An 18,551-nucleotide genomic window follows, 5' to 3' on the forward strand; every position below is an offset into this window, starting at 1 on the left:
CGCCACCTGTTCACAGGAGCAAATTACCAGGACTGCAACCCAAATTTCTCCAATATGCTTTTCAAAGGTAAAACACACAAGATTCTACCCAGGAGAGGGCAAAGATACTTTTGTCTTACTAGATTTGGAGCTCCTGTTAGAAACATCTGAAAGTCCAGTTAGCGAAGACGCACTAAGGGTACAATATAGCCCAAAATATCCTTGGTTCTCCCTGCTACAAAGACATCAATTCCACTAAGTTGGTTGTGTCATGCCCAGTGAGCCCCCATCAAACTGACCTGACACAAAGGGAGCTGCTGGTGATCAGGGCTAACTCCAAAGGGCACTGGGAGCTCCCACCATCACTGGTTGTTTGCTGGGGAGAGATCCAGTCCTACTGCTGTGGCCACCACCACTCCCAAGCACAGTGCAGAGGGTGCTTGTTCTTGCTCACCATATTTGCTCTGGTGTGGTCCAGGAACTTTGACCCCTCTTTGGCTCATCTGGGGTGGCTGAGATGAGAGTCCTTGCCTACCCATGCTGGGGAGGCTCTGAAGAGGACAACTGCTTTCCCCTGCCCATGTCCCTGGCACACTTGAGGGTGTTGAGAGGATGAAGCTCTTCAGGTCTTTGCATTGATGCAGCCTTAAACAGGGAGTGGGAGGAAGATGGCTGGTGATGGGCTGCAGAGCTCTTTGTACTGACTTTATTTCTGTATGATAGAAATTATGAATCCAGGTCGTTCATTCCTTTTGGACCCAGCATTGGAAGAGTGGATGGTAAGAAAGCACCACATAAACCAGGCAAAGGTACAGGTACAGAGGGTAAAACTGTCCTATCCATTACCCTGGTGTAAACCCCTGTGGGGTCAGAGCAGTCATACTGCCAAAGGTACTTGAGCTCACTGCAGCCACAGCTGTATTTTGTATTTTACCTTCCCTCCTTTTCAGTTCCTTGTCACAGTGGGGATGCGACCGTTTGAGTCAGGCAGGGCAGGCAGCCTGGCGTGGCTCGGGAATGGAGGTGGGCAGGGGCACGAAGCGCCAGGGCCGGTGGTGGGGAAGTGGGCTGCGGCGGGGAGCATATCCTGCCCCTCAGCCCGGTAACTACATTTACCTTGGGGATGTCCGGGTTTGTAACGGGGTTGTTTGGAGTTATTCGCCCCTCCAGCATGCAGGGCTTACGTGCCTGTGCCTAAAAATAGAGTCGAGCTCGGCAGGTCCTCAGTGCCGGGAAGGAGGGCAGAGGCTGAGCTGCCCCAGCGCGGTGGTGCCGCAGGGGCGCGGATGGGAGCGTGCCGCTGATGTAACCGCGTGTGTCCCGGCCAGGGCTGGGATGCGTGCCGGCTCCGTGCTGGGTCTGTGTGCGGTGCTCACGTGGAGCCACTCCCGCAAGGTGGTGGTGTGGGGGTGCCTGGGGGCATGAGGAGGCGGGGGTGGGCTGCCAGCAAGGCAACCCGGGCTCTTCTCCCCCGGAGGGAGCACGGGGCGGGGGTACACCTAAGCTGCGCTGAATCCCCTTTAAAAATCTGCAGTTTGGTGCCTTACTGGGTTTTATTTCTCTCTCCTGTTCCTCTCTCGCCCTGGAGTTCTGTAGTAGCCCTGAATTAGCATGTCACGTGTATGGCATGTGGAAATGAATCAGGGGCATGTGAGGAGGAGGAGGACGCCTGTGTCTGTGTTTGCATCCAAGGATCTCCTCTCACTCTGTGTTTGCGTAGGTGTCTAGCTCCCTTCTCCCTCCTCCCATCCCTGCCTGCCTCTCTCTCCCTGCCTCCCTCTCATCCCTCCATCTGGCCAGCCCAACTCTCCCTGCCAGCTCAAGCAATACCTCAAGCAGAAACTGCAGCTTTTTCCCTGCACCCCGTTAGAAAAATAGGGTGGCCCTAGGCTCTGGACATGTACTCAGGGGAGAGCATGAATGCATACACACTCCCAAACACACCCACCTTCCCTGGATTTTTGCTCCTTAGTCAGCACCTCAAGCCCTGCAGACTGCACCAAGGGCAAGCTTATTAATGCTAACAACAGAACACAGCCATAAACAGAGCCCCAGAGCTGCCTCTGTCAGTGGGTACATTGCCCTCACCCCCTTTTAGAGGACTGCCACCAGCATATGTCTGCATATAAAGCCAGGCATGAATCAAACCCACGCACGAACAAGGAAGGGAAAATGTCCCCAGTGGGGCACGGGAAGCAGGCAGGATCCCCGGGGAGAGGGGCCCCGGGGATGGCAAGGGGAGCAACGGCTCAGTGACAGTTGAGGAGCTGGGGAGGAGGCACAGAGACCCTCTTGGGGGTTGCCACACATATGCCATGGTTCTGCCTGTCTGTTCCAGCCAAGATCAGAGCTTGGCACCCCAAGAAAGGGATGATGCCAGGGAGGGGTTGGGAAGCACAGTCTGCACCCAGTCCCCTGAGTCAACAGGCCACATAAGCCCAGAGTTCCCAGTCCCCTTTATGACTCTCACTGGACTTGCTGTCCCCTCCCCTTTGGACAAACTCCACTTTTTTTAGACTCTCCCTCTGTACTGGGTGAGATGGGATGTTTCTGCATCCTCCCAAAAAGGCAGGTCTCACTCTGACCAGCTCCCACGTACTCCCCCAGGCAAAGGTTGCCTCAAGATTATTTCATTCAAAGCCCCCCTATTAACCAGGAAATAGCTACCTAACATCTCCCTCCTCAGATCTCTTCCAAAACAGCTTCTGTCCCCTGTCAAGCACTGGAGACAGCTCTCCTTGTCCACCTCCCCCCAGCTCCTCTCCACCTTTCATGCCATGTCCCCCACTCTGCACACCTCCTCTGCTCTGCTCCCTGCCCCTTGTTGCCTTCCAGGCTTTCCCCTGCCCTCCTCTCCTTGCCCGGGGGGGGCCCTATGCCCTGCCCAGTGGAATGCCCTGTCCTGTCCCCCCCCGGGGGCTGCTGCTGCTGCTGGCAAGGTGCAGCCTAGTGTGGCGAGAGGCTATAAATAGCTTTGTAAGCTCCGCTCTCACTGACACCGTTTGGACAGAGGATGGAAAAATAAACAAAGGAAACTCCAGGCTCCAAGCAGCAGCTACATTCCTCATGCTAAATAATGTCAGATTTTCCTCCAAGGTGTATGGGTAATACACAGATTGGCACTGGGGGGTTGGGGGGGGGGAGCAGAAATCAAAACAAATTATACACACCCAGTGCATGTCAATATTTTGGTCCCTCTCATTCTGCCCTGTAGTAGTTAAGCACACACAGATTGCCTATATTTAGAAAAGGGTATATTTTTAAATACTCTGAGATGGAGATTGTTTCCATTAATAATGATGGAACACATTGGAGGAGGCAGACCTGGTGAGGAGCTGTCGAATGTTGCTTTAGTGACATATACAGGCCTGAGAGATAAAGGACAAGACAGGAGCAGAATAAATATTTTGAAATCAAGCAGTGATTACTCTGAAGTTTGCAGTTGTGTTGCTATTTTTACACAGGGGGCTGTTTGCATGAGGAGACTGTTCACAGTTCCCTGGTGCAGAGACTCAGACAGTGGAAGAGGAATTATATTATCAGGGGTTTAGTTTATTTTGTGGGTTTTTCCCTTTTTCCCTTTTTTCTAAAAATTGAGGACAGAACATACACTGCAGCAGAAAGGTTCAGCTCAGAATGGATGAAAGAAGGGATGGACACAGAAAAAAAGTAGCATTTATTTCCCAATTCTAGGATGCTAACTCAGCTTTGCTTAGAAAGGGCAATGACTGGATTTTAACAAAAATATTTTTTTTTCCCTCCATCCTGTCATTCTCAAAATAGCCTCTCCCAATCTCTAGTCCTGCAAGGATATCTGAATAGTGAAGTTTCATTTATGTATTTATGTTATGGGAGGAAGTAAACAACCAAATAAGATCTGTACCATAGCATATGAGGAGCTAGACATGCTGGGTATTAAGAGGCTGCCCAAGGAGCTCAGTATGTGAAAAGAGAAAGAAAAGAAAAAGAAAATAATAAAGACAAAAAGAAAAAAACCTTTGCAGTTACTTTATAGCTAGGTAAATAGAAGCTGAATGATTTAGCCAAGGCTGTAGATATAGTCTGTGGCATTGCTAGAACACAAAGCCAGATTTTCTGTCTTGGGGCAATACCCTTCATATGATCAAGAAGATGCTTCCATTTTTATCTCCTAGATGTTTCTGCTTAACTACTTCACAGGCAGGATGATTGACAAAAGCAGAAATCCCAGCAATCTTCCTATTACTCTCTCATGGAGGGACACATACTAGTCAGAGCTGTCCTCCCCATCTAGTGTCCACCATCGTGGTGGGAGGCAGCCCCAGTAGACTCCAAGGCCCTTCCATGTTGCAGTCACTCCTGTGCTCAGTCTGGCTGTGGCTGTGGTGAGTGGGTGCCTGGGGCTTGGGGTGGCAGCTGCCTGTGGTCACTGTGCTACCGCCTGGCCCTCCTGCTGGTAGGGCTGCCCAGGGGTGTGTCCCTGCTCCTGGTCCCCTGCTGAGCTGAGTCAGCCCTAGTCCAAAGCTTCCTCACTCCTGGGGAGGAGAGGTCGGAGGAGGCTCCAGCTTAGCTCTTCAGATACCTAGTGCAGGGAGCCGTAGCTCTTCTCTCCAAGGGCTGTCCTGGTGACACTGGGGAAATCCACTCCTGAAGGGCCATGATCTGTCTCCTATCTCCACCCGCTGGTCAGGGCTCAGCCCCTCTTCCCCAGCCATGCTACATGGGGAAGGTCATCTTCTTCTGTAGCCTTCTAGGATGGAGCTGGTCTTGACTAGCTATGGCAGTTATCTAATTTATCAGATCTGCACATGCAAATATATTCCCAGTCTACTGGAAAAACCCATTCATGGACCAAATTTTCCCCAAACTCACATGCAGAGAGAACAGATATGACCTGACAGGTAGGAACACACTGGGACCAGATGTTCCTCTTGCTTCTGTTATGGCCTAACTCGGGTAAGTCATGCTCCCTTACCCAGCAGCATAGAGCAGGAGTAGCTGGGGTAGTCACAGGGTGAGATTAATCAGTGACTTGTAAATGCTTCTAAACTCAGAAAAATTTGAAAGTTAGGTGATGGAAGATGCTGAAAAGTTTGGAATGTGTGAAAAAGACCATAGTCTTTTTTAACCTGCCCTGCACACACACACACACCACACTGCTGGGAAAGGACAAAGCCCTTCCTCAGCTGGACTTCACCAAGATCAGGGTGAACCTAAAGTTGTCAGATGGCTTAAGAGGATCATGGTAGGTTTTTTGGCTTTGTTTTTTTTTTATCTTGGAGTGTTCAGCCCACATATTTGAGCTTTTCTCTCACAACTTTCTTACAAACAGATATATTGAAAGGCAACAAACTGAGCTGCCTCCTTTCTCCAGAGGGAGAGGGGTGGATAGAGGTGGGCATATCAGCCTAAGCCTACTACACTTACTGAAAAAACTTCCCTTGAAATATATGTGTGGAGTTCAAATCTATCTTCAGCTAAACCTTTGAATGAAAAATAAGTTGACAGCCTCATTCCACCCATCTGATGCACAGGCAGCACACCCCACACACAGGAGCTTGGGGTTTGGGGGAGAAGGAGGGGAGGGATTCCCATTAAGGAAACCCCGCTCACTGTCTGCTCTGGTAAGATGCGGGGGAGGGCTCCTCTCCTTCTCAGCAATATGAACATGAGATCAGTTGCCTCATAGTTGTGTAATGTCCTCACTCATTTGGGAATTCATGTGTTGGTGCTATTTAGAGTCAGTAAGAAGAAACCCCTTCTTTTGGGGATTAGGGGCTAAGGATTGCTGCTGAGCAATGTCATCGGGCTTGTGTTTCCAACTGTTCATCCTGCACCTCATGGAAACTCTTCCCTCTTCTAGGTTTCCTCTCCAACAGAAAGAGCTGCTTTACCTGGGGCTGGAGGTGGGAGTGAGCTAGCATAAATAGCTAACTGTGTGTGTTGTGTGACTTTCTTGGGGAACTGGGGGCCACAACATGAGAACTGAATGGATTTGACCTTTTGGCACAACACGGTGGCAATGTCAGCATGCTGGTAAAGAGTGACGTAGCATAGGAGACCAGCCATTTCTGGAAAACTCATCTTGACCTCCCAATCTCCCTCTAGTCTGCTCCTTGGCAACAGAGCATGAGATGGTCGCTGGTTTAAAATTATGGCAGGTAACCAACTTCTGCAGTTGTGCTATAGCTGTATCTACACTATCGCAGGTTTGGAAGTACACTAATTTACTACAAGCTCTCTTCCCAAACCAAAACAGGCTCTTGTCTTCTCTTTATGTTTTGGTTGTGATGGCTCATCCAGCTAATGGTGGCACAGACTGCTCTCAGGGAGTTGTCATAGAGTGGCAGAGCTGGAGGGCACCTGGGTTGCTTTGTCTAATCTATCCAACCAGCTGGAGCAGAGTCAGCCGCAACCAATGTCATTCCTGAAAGATGCCAGTTTAACATTTTTAAAGGCTTTGCCAATATCCTTTTTACACATCTCCTTTTCACAGAGGACCTGTCTGTGCTGCAGACAGCAAGTGCAATGGTTCAGCACTGGCCATACCCATACCTCCAAATGGAGAACTTGGATGGACCTGGCCAAAGTACATGGTAACATCACATAAAGTGGACTGGATTGTTAAACCTGGCAGGAAGCAACCAGCTTCTGTGTTAGCCCAGAAACATTAAGCAAGTGTAGGCTGAACCTGCACTGCAGAGCTGTGAGTCTTGTGAGCAATATAATTACGAGAGGAGAGACATGATACCTTCTACTCGTTCTTTTGGAAACTCTTGGAATCATGAAAATGAAATGGGGGTATAAAAAGAAATACAGCTATGGAAGACAGCTCCAAGGAAGACTTACAATAGGAGGCTGAGATATAAGATGACTCTTAGCTGAGCGCCAGGACTAGGATTTCTACAGGCCTTGATGACAATAAGCCTCTAGCTGACAATGCAGGCTGCTGTTTTGCTCTGATATAGCTACAGGGACAGTGGCACCATGCCAGCTGGGTGCTTTATTCATATTTCGTTACTCTTATAAAGATAGGCTCAAGTGACTCATATGTCACTGACCACATACTACACATTTAAAGTCATTGTCATGGATTTGATTTTGGGGGGGGGGGGTAGGTTGTTGTTCTTTTTTTTTTTTTTTTTAATTCCTTTCCCTCTGCTCTCCTCAATTTAATTATGGCCATGAAATCTGGAGATCTGTAAGGCTCTAGCAAGAGGTCTCTGGCTATCAAGTTCCCATGTTCACAATTAGCAAATGGAGACAAGAAGAACAACACTAGAAGAAAGGGATTTTAACTTAAGATGCTTAAGAGGATCTGTGATCCTGTTGTCTCATCACTGACAGGAGGGCCACAGGTGAGGAAGGTTTTGCGTTTCAAGCCAAGATTCAGGACTCTTAAACCAGTACGAAAATCAGACTTTGTTGGACTTTCTAGAGATAGACATTAGGAGGAATTCCTAGGATATAGGAGCACTAAAGGGATTTTAAACCACCTGCTGTAGTGTTCAAGAAACATTGAACAACACTGATGTCTGCTTGATCTTAACTGAGAAATTCTCATTTCCTCTCAAATGCCAATGAATGCTGACTTTTGAGCAACACAAGCCTGAAATTACTGAAATTAATTTTTTTCACATTCTGATTATCAGTGAATGCTTTCTCCTGCTTTTCTTACCCGTCTCCTGCCACAGTACCCTCAGAGATATCTCACTTAAACTTTGCACTTGCTCCTAGACAGATTCTTGCAGAGAGCAAAGGCCTTCAGCACAGTCAAGTAGAAGACAAGAGGCTTGGAAAAGTCCAGTTTGGCACCTATGGTGCTTCCCCCAGGACCTCTACACTGCACTGATGTGTGGAGAGCACAAGCACACGAAACAGGGCACACTGATTAGCAACATCATCCAGAAACTTGCTGGCATGCTTTTGAGTTCAGTATTGGTCCACCATAATTTCCATGTCATGAATGAAAAGTTATGTCTCATACTACACTCTGGCAATGCTAATTAGGCATCTTCAGCATAGTTTTATCTTATTTTAGGATGAACTCAAAAGTATAGATTCAGAATGGTACTATCCCAGAACTAAGAAAAGTAAATGTGGTGTTTTGGGAAAAGATTTCAAGTAAGTGATTGGATAGAGCTCATGAACATTTTCTGTTTCTAGAATAGATGTACAGACATGAGGAATTCCCTGCTATAAATCCCTTCTTCCCAAGAACCTATTTCACCCCTTTCTTCTGAGGGAGATTTTTTTTTTTTTTTTTAGATTTTCTCAAAGTGCAGTAGAGTGTGAGCTATAAAATATTTTACACTTGGCTTTCTCAGAGAAAACACCATACCTGTTATGACACACCTGTCTCCAAGGATCTTGCCTCTGTCCCAGGATCTTCACTGCCATCTCAGATGCTAGGGAGCCTCTTGCTCATGTCCTGTGCTGTACCACAGTAATGGGTTGTCAGTGAGAGAGAGAGAATCTCTACACATTTCCCATACAGGCACCCCAAGATGCTGGTTGTGTCCAGTCAGACCTGAAAGTAAAAAAATGAGAGAACTCAAAATTTGTGGACCATGGTGAGAAGGACAAGCATATTTAGGCAATGCTATGCTTTAATTGCCATGGCTATGGAAAAATAGCCATGGTTCTGTGCTGGTTCTTCCTGCAGCCACAACTGAGACCTTCTGTGGGCTGTGTCCCTGCATAGGTGGTCTCATGGTGAGATTTTGAATTGCCCACTGGTTCAGGGAAAAAACATTGGAATAAAAGTATGTGGTACATTGGGAAAAACATCAGACCTTCTCATGGTGCTTAAACATGGGACAGATGCAGCACCTAAAGCAAGTGATTTCTGTGTAATTCTCTTCTCAATGATGATGCTCCACTATAGAAATGAAGGATAACACAAATAGCCAAAAGCATGAATCCCCTGGTTCAGCTTTCTAAATGGCAGTCTCCCCAAAAGGCAGGTGAGGGTCTGGAGGCTTGCAGCCTACATGTCTCTCCACTCTGATGTGGTACCAAAGATGACAAGAAGATGGAGCATACTGTTGCACGTTTGATACTGCAGTGGTTTGGCACTGCAGGTTTGGGAAAAGGAGGAAACCTACCTTGAAGGTTAAAGTCAGAACTGAGAATCCCACCTCCTAATTTGTGTTCCAGGAATTTTCTGTTAGGTGACTTTACACAGACAATTGTGGCTCACTGCCCCTCTTTTTATAAGCAGGTTAGTGACAACAGCTGTCTCCTGGGGGTACCTGAGGCTGAGTAAAGCAGCGGCTGCAAAGGGCTTTAGGAACCTCAGTTAAGGGGTGAGGGTAAGAAAATATTAACTGGCTGGTAGTAAACATGCAATAGATGCCCTTCTGCATATTGACTACAAGAAAGCGAAGGGGGAAATGACTCTAAGAGCTTCTCCTTGTCGTTTTCCTTTAGAGTTCTGCTGCCTGATTCTTGTTTCTGCTTCACAGGGAAATTTTTTTTATCTGTCGTATAGGCAGAAAACTCCTGGACCAGGATTGTGAGGGTTTTTTTGGGTGGGGACAACTGCAGATAGTACTGTAAAATGTACTAAGCCTGTACATTTTAATCTCCCTATCTGGCTAGATTAAATACATTTATAGCACACAAAATGTGCTGCAAAGTAGAAGCTAGAAGGCTGGCTTTGTTGGGCAGGAGAGAGTTAATCCCTATGGGGTGCTCATGTACGTCAGAGCAGGTTCCTGTCTGTGCAGTGCTCAGCTAGGATTGAGAGCTTTTGTTCCTTGTTGTTTTTCATGATTTCTTTGCATTTAATAGTGTTTGGATTTTTTTTTCCTAATACATTTTAAAGAGTATTTCAAGCTGGAAAATGGGGGACAGTCTGAGAATCCTGTAGACTGCAATCCCCCATGTATCCTGAGATATTAAAGAACATCATAGACACAGGCAGGACAAGTCTCCACCATGGCTGTGGCTTCTGTACTTCAGCCTTTAGCGCCTGTGCCACACCCTGCGTGGGCAAGTTCCCAGTTCATCTCTCATCACCTGCCAGAGGGCTGAGCAAGGACTAACAAAAGTGGTGCAACTTGGGGTGGGGATGCTTGCACCACTTCTCCAGCTCTGCCCCTCTAGGTCTCCAAAAGGCAGCTATTACCTGTCCCAGGAGGATTGGTGACCATCAGGTGAAAGACCCGATGTTTTGCTCCCAGGTTCCACGTAAAGTCCAGCTCGAAGCATGACTCTCCTGTTTAATTTTTGTCTGAATTTAAAACACTTTGGAAGAAAGTGGTGTCATTCTCTGAGCATGAATCCAGCCCGAAAGGTTTGAAACTGACAAAGCCTGAGGAGCTTTGAATTACTGATATTTGAGGGCAGATGGAGTGTTGGATAATGTCTCTGCCCGCTCCAGAGGCAGAAAAGGTGAGCAGGGAACTCCCTGCCAATGGGCTGTCCCCTGGGCTCTGGGGAGACAAGCTGCTGTGAGAAGCTGGAGGGCATGCAGAGGTGAGGAGGCACTGAGCTGGTAAAAAAAGCTGGGGAGGGTCATCTGTGTGAAAGAAAGCAACAATCATGAGCTTCGTGAAATAGATAAAGATTAACCCAGCTGTGACTGAAGTTTTGGCCAAAACGACCCACAACGAAAGGCGAGGAAATCACATACCGCAGCCCGAAGGGCGGATCGGCGTGAGGCTGCACAAAGCAGCATTCCGAGGGCTGGGAGGATCGCCCGGAGAAACCTTCCATGGGCAAAACCTCCCCTTGCAGAATCTAGAGCTGAAGTGGGTACACCCCTCAGAAGTGCAGTGCTGGACTCCACCTGCCCCGGAGGGGATCGCCGGTAACACCGCGCCGCCTCCTCCTTTCCACCCCCGGCACCCGCATCCCCCGAATTTCCGACTGTGTGGGCGGGAGGGAAGATTTCCCCCAGCCGCCGGGGCGCTGCAGTGCCCGCGGGGAAGCCGGGCCTCCCTCGGGGTCGTTCGCCGGGCTGGGAGGCGGGGAGGGGGCGGTGGTTTCCCCGCAGCCAGGGCTGCCCCGGAGCCAGAGGTTCCAGCCGGTCTGCGGGGCGAAGTGCGGGCGGCCCCAAGCAGGGGGGCTCAGGAACACCTCCGAAAAACCTGGCAATCCCACGGAGCTACCATGAGAACTCCCCTCCCCAAAAACCCAGAACACATCAGCCCCCTGCCCCCCATCCGCCCCGCAAGGGGCGAACCCGGGCCGAGGCGGGAACCTCCGTGCATCTCGGGCACGGAGGGGAGCGGAACGGCGCTCCCCGGCCGTCCGGCGCCGCTCTCCGAGGGCAGCACCCTCTCGGCTGCGGTGTGGGCCGGGGAGCAGCCGGGTGTCCGTGGGGGCGATCCCACCGGGCTGGGGCCGCGCTCAGTGCGGAGGCAGAGCGCGGCGGGGGAGCCCCGACGGGAGTATCGGTCCCGCGGCTGAGGCGGCGCTGCCCCGCCCGGCCGCCTCACGCCGGGCTGCGGCTGCCACCTGCCGGCCGAGCGGGGCGAGGCGCCGCCCGCCGCCCCCGGCCTGCTCCCGGCTCCCCCCGCCGCCGCCGGGGCCGCCGGGCTGCGGCGGGAGCGGCTTTTGGCGAAAGGGGCCGGATTCCCCCTTCCCGGCCGGGGAGAGACCGGGATATCTGCGGCACGGACATCCCCTTCCCCTTCCAGCATGAAAAACTCCTGCCCAGGGTGTCAGTTCAGTCCGAAGCTGGGGGTACTACTGGGGAATCAGGGTCACCCTCGGCGCGTTCCACAGTGTCCATTGCTAGCACTTGTCGCACTGGCAAAGCCTGGCCGGGAAACGAATACAGGGGACATATAGAGGGCTGCCATGAATCAGTGAGGGGCTCAATACGAGGACCCTTTGGAGGGCAGGCTGTGGGTGTACCTAGGAGGCTCCAGCACTGTAGGTGTGTAGGCACAAAACTGCACTACCAGGGAGTCACAGGGCCAAAGCTGGCACACAAAGAAAGGCAGAGCAAAAACTAGGCCCTGCAAAAGTGATTCTGTCAGTGGAGACTAAGACTGTGGTGGCAGAGGAGGAGAACAGGTAGCATGACTACAACTCAGCAACCCTGATGTGCCCAGACTGGCAAAGAGTTGCAAGACCCTCAGATCACAGTGACTACCCCCGGAAAGATGCTGGGACAGTCTGTGGGATGGGATAGGAGAGGTGTACTGGGATCTTACCTGCTCCTAGTAGGATAGACCATCCATCCAAGTCCAAATATGTCCAGGGAAGAGGTAATACTAATTTTGTCCTTGGCCACTTCTCATCTTTGCTTCAGCTGCCCATTCATTAACTTGGAGGTAGAGAGAAGGCGGCGTGACAGTGCTGGAGTGCTTCAGTATCAGTGACAGCACTTTTCCCGGCATGGAGAAAGACAGAAGCACAGCAAGGGGGAGGGAGGTGGTGGGCATTGCCCCACAGCCACTGCTTACACCACTACCTGCTCTTCAGCCCCTCTGACATTACCTCTAGGTGAGGAACAGAAACACAGCTGGAGGGGGCTGCGAAAGGGAGCAGACAGTGAGGCTGGCTCTCAGCCCCCAGGTGCTCTTCCCTCTTCTTCCTCCCACTTTCCTCCAGCTGCTGGTGCTGCTCTTTCCTCCCACACAGCAGCTCTAAGAGGCTGGAGGAGACAGTAAGGAACAGGGGAAGCATTTACAAGCTGACAGATGCCACTGCCTGGTTTCTTTCCAGAGCCCCATCTTCCTTCGACCTTCACTGTCTCCTCCATTTGCTCCAAGTTGGCAGCAGTACTCACAGAGGTGTCTGAGCTGCATGATGTGGATGAAGTGGGGCACAGAGAAATGTGGGTGCCTGGGAGCTAAAGCTGGTTACTGAGGCCCTGGGAAGAAGTCACTTTGCTGCAAGTAAGGGAGGATAAATGTAAACAAACAGAAAAGTAAAGCTCATGGGTTCTTCCCCCAAAAACCAAGCCAAGATCCATTTTGCTGGAGATCTCATGGGTAGTGTGCAAGCTAGGCTCTGAGATGGTAATCAAGGGTTGCTGGTGACACTTTGAAGTGAAAGAGTCACAGGGATGAATTAATTTCCATTTTATCTGCTGTGACCTTGCTGTTCGTTCTAGTAATACCAACTTTTAAATGAATATTGTGAATTCATTCACACTCTGCATTCCCCTCTCAAACTTCCTAGAGTCATGCTGACAATACTAGAAGGTCTTGTTCTTCTTTTTCACCCACTTGAAGGGTTGTGTGCTGAACAAAGAAATCACAGTAACCTGATATGCTAGGACATGCTATCCAGACTGAAAGAACTAAAACTGCCACTCAGTCAGTCAAAAAGATAAAAAAAAAAGCTCAGGGCTAAGCCAATAAATAAAAAGATGGAAAGAAAATAAAAGCCCTGTCCCTGGATTCACATAGGTAATGGAATGGAATTGGCTTATCTTCTGAAGAGTTTCTAAAGGAACTTCCACCCATTTGGGTTTTTTTCCTTATTTTTGTTTCTTGCACGTCCTCCAACTAAAGAAAGCAAGCTTTGCCTACACTAAAATACACCAAATTGTTTGTTCGTCTGGTCAAAATGTCTTTGAAACATTTTAGGAGAAAGTGTTTCATAAGAAACACTCTAGGCATCTAAAGGCACAAAATATCCTGTTTATGAAAAGGGACAGAGGGTTCTTTGTCAGGGTACCAGAAGCTGTGCGGCACTGATCTGATCTGCTCCTGAGGAAATGCTGTCACTTGGGTTGCAGCCACTCAATTTTCTAAGAGCATTTAGTGATGCTCCAGCTAAGGCTGGTTATTGTAAGCAGGTGTAGGGGGTGTTGCTATAGATATTCAAAGGAAGGCCCATATAAACCCACTGTGACAAGGATAAGAACTCTTGTAGAGCTCTTGCAACCCAATGTGCTGACTAAGCTGCTGCAAATAATTAAAATTGCTCTATGATGACAGTCAGGAATTAAATAAGTAGGGTTTGAAAGATCATTCAATTCACCTCTCTCAGATCACTGAAAAAGACTGTAATGCACTACTGTATTCAAGAGATAACACACAGATTATACAGATTTTAGACGCAATTCTCATTATGGCAGTCTAATAGTTAATAGAACTAGTTCAGTGACTGAGGTAGGGTACATCATGTACTTTTTGTTGCGCAAATCTGTACATCCGGCTGTTCTTAGGGACATACACACCCTGCCATCATACCACCCACTTGCACAGAAAACTGCCCACAGGCAGACAAGTCCCAGTGTCACACAAGACATAGAACTCACTATTCGCAGGTCCCCAAGAAAGAGGGCAAAAGTGAGTGGGCCAGAAGATGCCTCTGTGTGCATAAGGTGTAGATTTGTTTCCCTGGTTTTAACACCTCAGTTACCAGAATCACATCCTGACCTTTCTTTTCCAGATGCAACTTCAGTCTAGGCTGAGAAGGCAGAAAAAAAGATTACGTATGCTGTACACAGTATAAAAAAAAAAATCTTAAAATAGCTTTTAAGAAAGTGTTCTACCCTCCCAAAGAAGTCAGTAGACTAAAAGCCAAGCTGAGTCTGCTCAGGCCTCAGTTTAGTCAGGAAGGCATGCCTTAGAATAAGCATGTCACAGAAAAGGTGAGGGAGAAAAGCTGTTAATGATTTTTTTATAACACAGAAGTAGTAGGCTCAAAAAGAATAGACAGTTCTTCACTGGAAACTGACCTCTGGAACTCTTAGCTGTAGGTGACCATGGGAGCTTTCATTCCAGTCCTCACAGGACATTTCTGCACTTACGCTTGTCCCTCGGCCAGGGAGGCTGAGCAGCTGTGGCCCTCCAAACTCCATGGACAATACTGACTGTGCAGGAATGCACGTCAATGCCAGGTGCCCCACTGTCTGCAATGGCTTTGCAACATTGACTTATGGCTTCTTAGATGTCCTTCTCCTTGTTTTCTGATGCCTCCAGACAACCAGAAGGAACCATCCACTTAGGCCACTGCTTTGTCCTTTTTACCTTGTCTAGTTCTGCCACCAGAAAGTCGCTGATGCTACAAAAAGCAAGACCCTTGTCTTCCTTGCTTCTTCTACCTGGAGCTTCCTCTCTCTTCTTCAAGAGTCTCACCACTAAAGCCTAGTTTCTTTTCTGTTTTCAGAGAAAACATTTTCCAAGGTTAGCTTCTAGCATAGTAGTGGGATAAGACTGGCTCCTCCATCCATTTAGTTTGTTTGGATTGCATCTGCCCACAAGTTAGTGTCCCTTAACAACTTTCATATACCAATTCTTTGCTCCTCAGCATATGAATCAGAAGACAGGGCACAGCAAAACACACTCCTAAGACATAGTGGTAACTCATGCTATCATACTGTAATCTGTAACAGCTGTAGCTTCTGGGAAAAGAAAAAACCAAACCAACAGTAGAATTAGACTATTTTATATATAGTATATATATATATAGAGAGAGAGAGAGGACATGATTGGATTTAGATCAAGAATCAAAACAGACAAAAATTTTCCATTGAATTGTAGTAGAATGATGATCACTGATTTGTCAGAGTATTATTCTCAGAGACATAGGGATGGGTTGGATTTCAAAACCACCAGTGGTGTCTGACTGTGGCCAGAAGATTTGACTCAACAACTGTCTGATCCCTGACTAAGGCGCCAGTAGCCACTGAAATTCTTCTGTGGGCCAGTGTCTGGGGCTATACATCCATGAGAGCAGAGACTGGCTCTTCTGTGAAGTACCTGGCATGCCATAGGCACAAATAAACATGCACAGCAATACACTGTTAGACTAGTAATAACGCAATTCTGAAGGACTGAAAATTGAAGGAGAAGCCTGAAACGAGATTAAAGAAAAAACTCAACAAATCAAAACACCTGCATTAAGAAAATACCCCTAGATTATAAATATCACAAAGCTAACTCCTGCTCACCTGTATTCGAAATCATTCCTTCTGTGGCACTGTCATTGCATCTCCTCTGGGACTACTGAACTTGAATACTATTATTTTTTCTCTGGAATCCAGAAGTAGATCATTAGGTTTAAAAGTTTAAAAAACCAGCTACTTACAAAAGTTTGGGGGAACGCTTTTTTAAGCAGTCAGCCTTATCAAAACAACACTCCTAATCAATCCTGAGCTTAAAAACGAAAAAAGCTTAAAGTACAAGAACCCTCTCCCTTAATTCAGATTGTCACTTTTTAAAATTTCTTTGTGCGGAATATAGGTTGAACCACTCTTGTGCAGATTCCCTAAAAATGGTAGTGAAAACCAATTGCCTTTAAACTCACTGCCTGTCCCTTTGTGGTAGTCATTTGCACAACTTTCTGTTGGCTTTCACAGATGACCAGCCACTGGACTTCAGTGAGAGGACCATAAATTGATAAGAAATCTTCATAAGCCTCAGTGTTCACAGAGCCAAATTGTTTTCTTTGAATAAATACTGGCACACTTGAGTACATTCAGCAAATCAAGAGTAAAAATAAATTCAACAAAACCAATCCTACATGTGACAAAGCCTTCTCTTGGGGGATGTTTCTTTTAAGAGAGTCTCACTGACTCAAAGACGACCAGCTGGTCCTCTAAGAATCAAGACAACCTCCAGCACTCCAGGACACCTCTAAGTGATGCTTGAGATGGGAACCTGGCACACAACATCCAGTAGCTCTTCCAAAGCATTTTCACTCTTTCAGTGCTGATACAGGCTATTAAACTTGGCCTATTCCCTGTTTCATAGGTTGTTTTTAATTTGGGTTGCTACTATTTGTAACCTCTGACATTACAACTGTGTATCACCCCAATTCATAAACAGCAATAATTTCAGTTCCAACCCTCCCCCCCCCCGCGTATGTTCTACAAAGACATCAGTCCATCAATGAGACAATGTGTGGGAGGGAGAGGTACAGCAAGGAGGGGAAACGTGTCGCCTAAAGCCATACAGGAGGACAACAACAAGGGTAGGAACATTACTGACCAAATCTGTTCAAATCTGGGGGTTCCTAAATTGGTACCCAGAAAAGCTAATGGCAGCTACTGCAAATTGTAGGAAGCAAAAGCATCACAATACAGCAACAGAACTAATTAGCATCTTCAGCTATACCATACTATTCTAAGGGAGAAGTTGTGGGTTTGTTGTTTGTTTTTAACCTTTTTCCTGTGAGAGGGAAAGAGGGAGAGTTACAGGGTGGGGAAAGAAGGTTGTGAGCTGCATCAAAAAACTTTTCTGATGGCCATTTTCTATCATAGGTGATGCAAGGCATTCACAGGTGATCTGTCTCAACTGCATTTTAAAACCTCTTGCTTGAATATGATCCTGTGGTCACACTGGATGCCAATACAGTATTTCAGTGTCTCCTTTTTTTGTATGGCATCAGTGCAGTCCTGACCAGTACAACTAAGGCATCAACAGTGAAGCAATTCCAACCATTTATAGATGGAAGTGTCCGATTCTTTTCCTGTACCATTTTCCCTCAAAAACCCCTGAATGTCAGGAGCTTTAGAGGCTATGTCTGAGGATGCTGAGGATTTTAAGGATGCTATCTGTGAAAAAATTGAGACTTTTTTTCCCAATTTGTACTTAATTCCTGGATATGCTCTGAAAACAACTGAGAAAACCCCATCTTTTTGGAGAAGAGAGGATTTTGCCATTTACCTATGGTTATGTCATCCTTAAATCAGACTATTTCGGTGATATGTTAAGCAGAGCAGTCAATGTGAAATGAATTACCAATTCTCATTATTAGAAACCATATTGAAGTTCAGTTTGTCAAAGGTATCCCAACAGTCAATGGAAAGGAACAGGCAATTTGTCACGCTCTACAACAGGGAGGGTAGATCATCCTCTCAAGATAATCATCTTTCCCATTTATGAAATACAGAGCCCAGAAAACCACCTTAGCTTATTTTGAAATAACTTAAATGGAAGGAGATGCATGTACTCTCTAAACAGGTAACATACCCTGCAGAGAATCACACCTTTGCTCTTAAAAATTTAGTGGCCTCCATTTCAGCATGCTGCCCAACTTGTTTTCTGGTCATAGGATCAGCATAATTAATTTTAATTGACTAACATTTGAACACAGTCAAACCACTGAAACCCACCACTTCTTGGCATTTATTCCTTCTCCAAGGGCAGAACCCAGCATTCCCCAGCAGATCACCAGGGGGTGAAATCTTTATGACACACACTGTTGCTAGCATTACGCCAAGTTTATGCTCCCAAGTAGATCTTTTTACTTCCCTGCTTCAGTTGGATGTACTGCTTGTGCAGTACACATCCAGGAACTGCCTAAAATTTCAGGAAATATAGTTAAGAGGGAAGCATAGGCTATTTTAAAATTGGCTGTATGGCAGAGAGAGCACGCAGTAGTAGCCAAGTAGCAAATGAACATCTGTACATACAAATTTTATGGGACTAAGGCAGTACACATTTAAGTACTTACCCAAGATTCAGAAGAAGAACTCCATCATCAGACTACTGCAGTTTTCAAGAACCATTTATAACGGGCAATTTCTCTGAAAATGCAAAGATAGCAAGAACAGCAATGTCCCGCTACCTCCTTGCTGCCAATTTACAGTATGGCTACACACAAACTTACGTCTTCCTGCATTTTGCTTGATGTCTGTGTACAGTGCATCTTGCTGTATTTCTTAAATAATT

The sequence above is a fragment of the Vidua chalybeata genome, chromosome 6, assembly GCF_026979565.1.
Source record: "Vidua chalybeata isolate OUT-0048 chromosome 6, bVidCha1 merged haplotype, whole genome shotgun sequence".
NCBI classification, from domain to species: domain Eukaryota; kingdom Metazoa; phylum Chordata; class Aves; order Passeriformes; family Viduidae; genus Vidua; species Vidua chalybeata.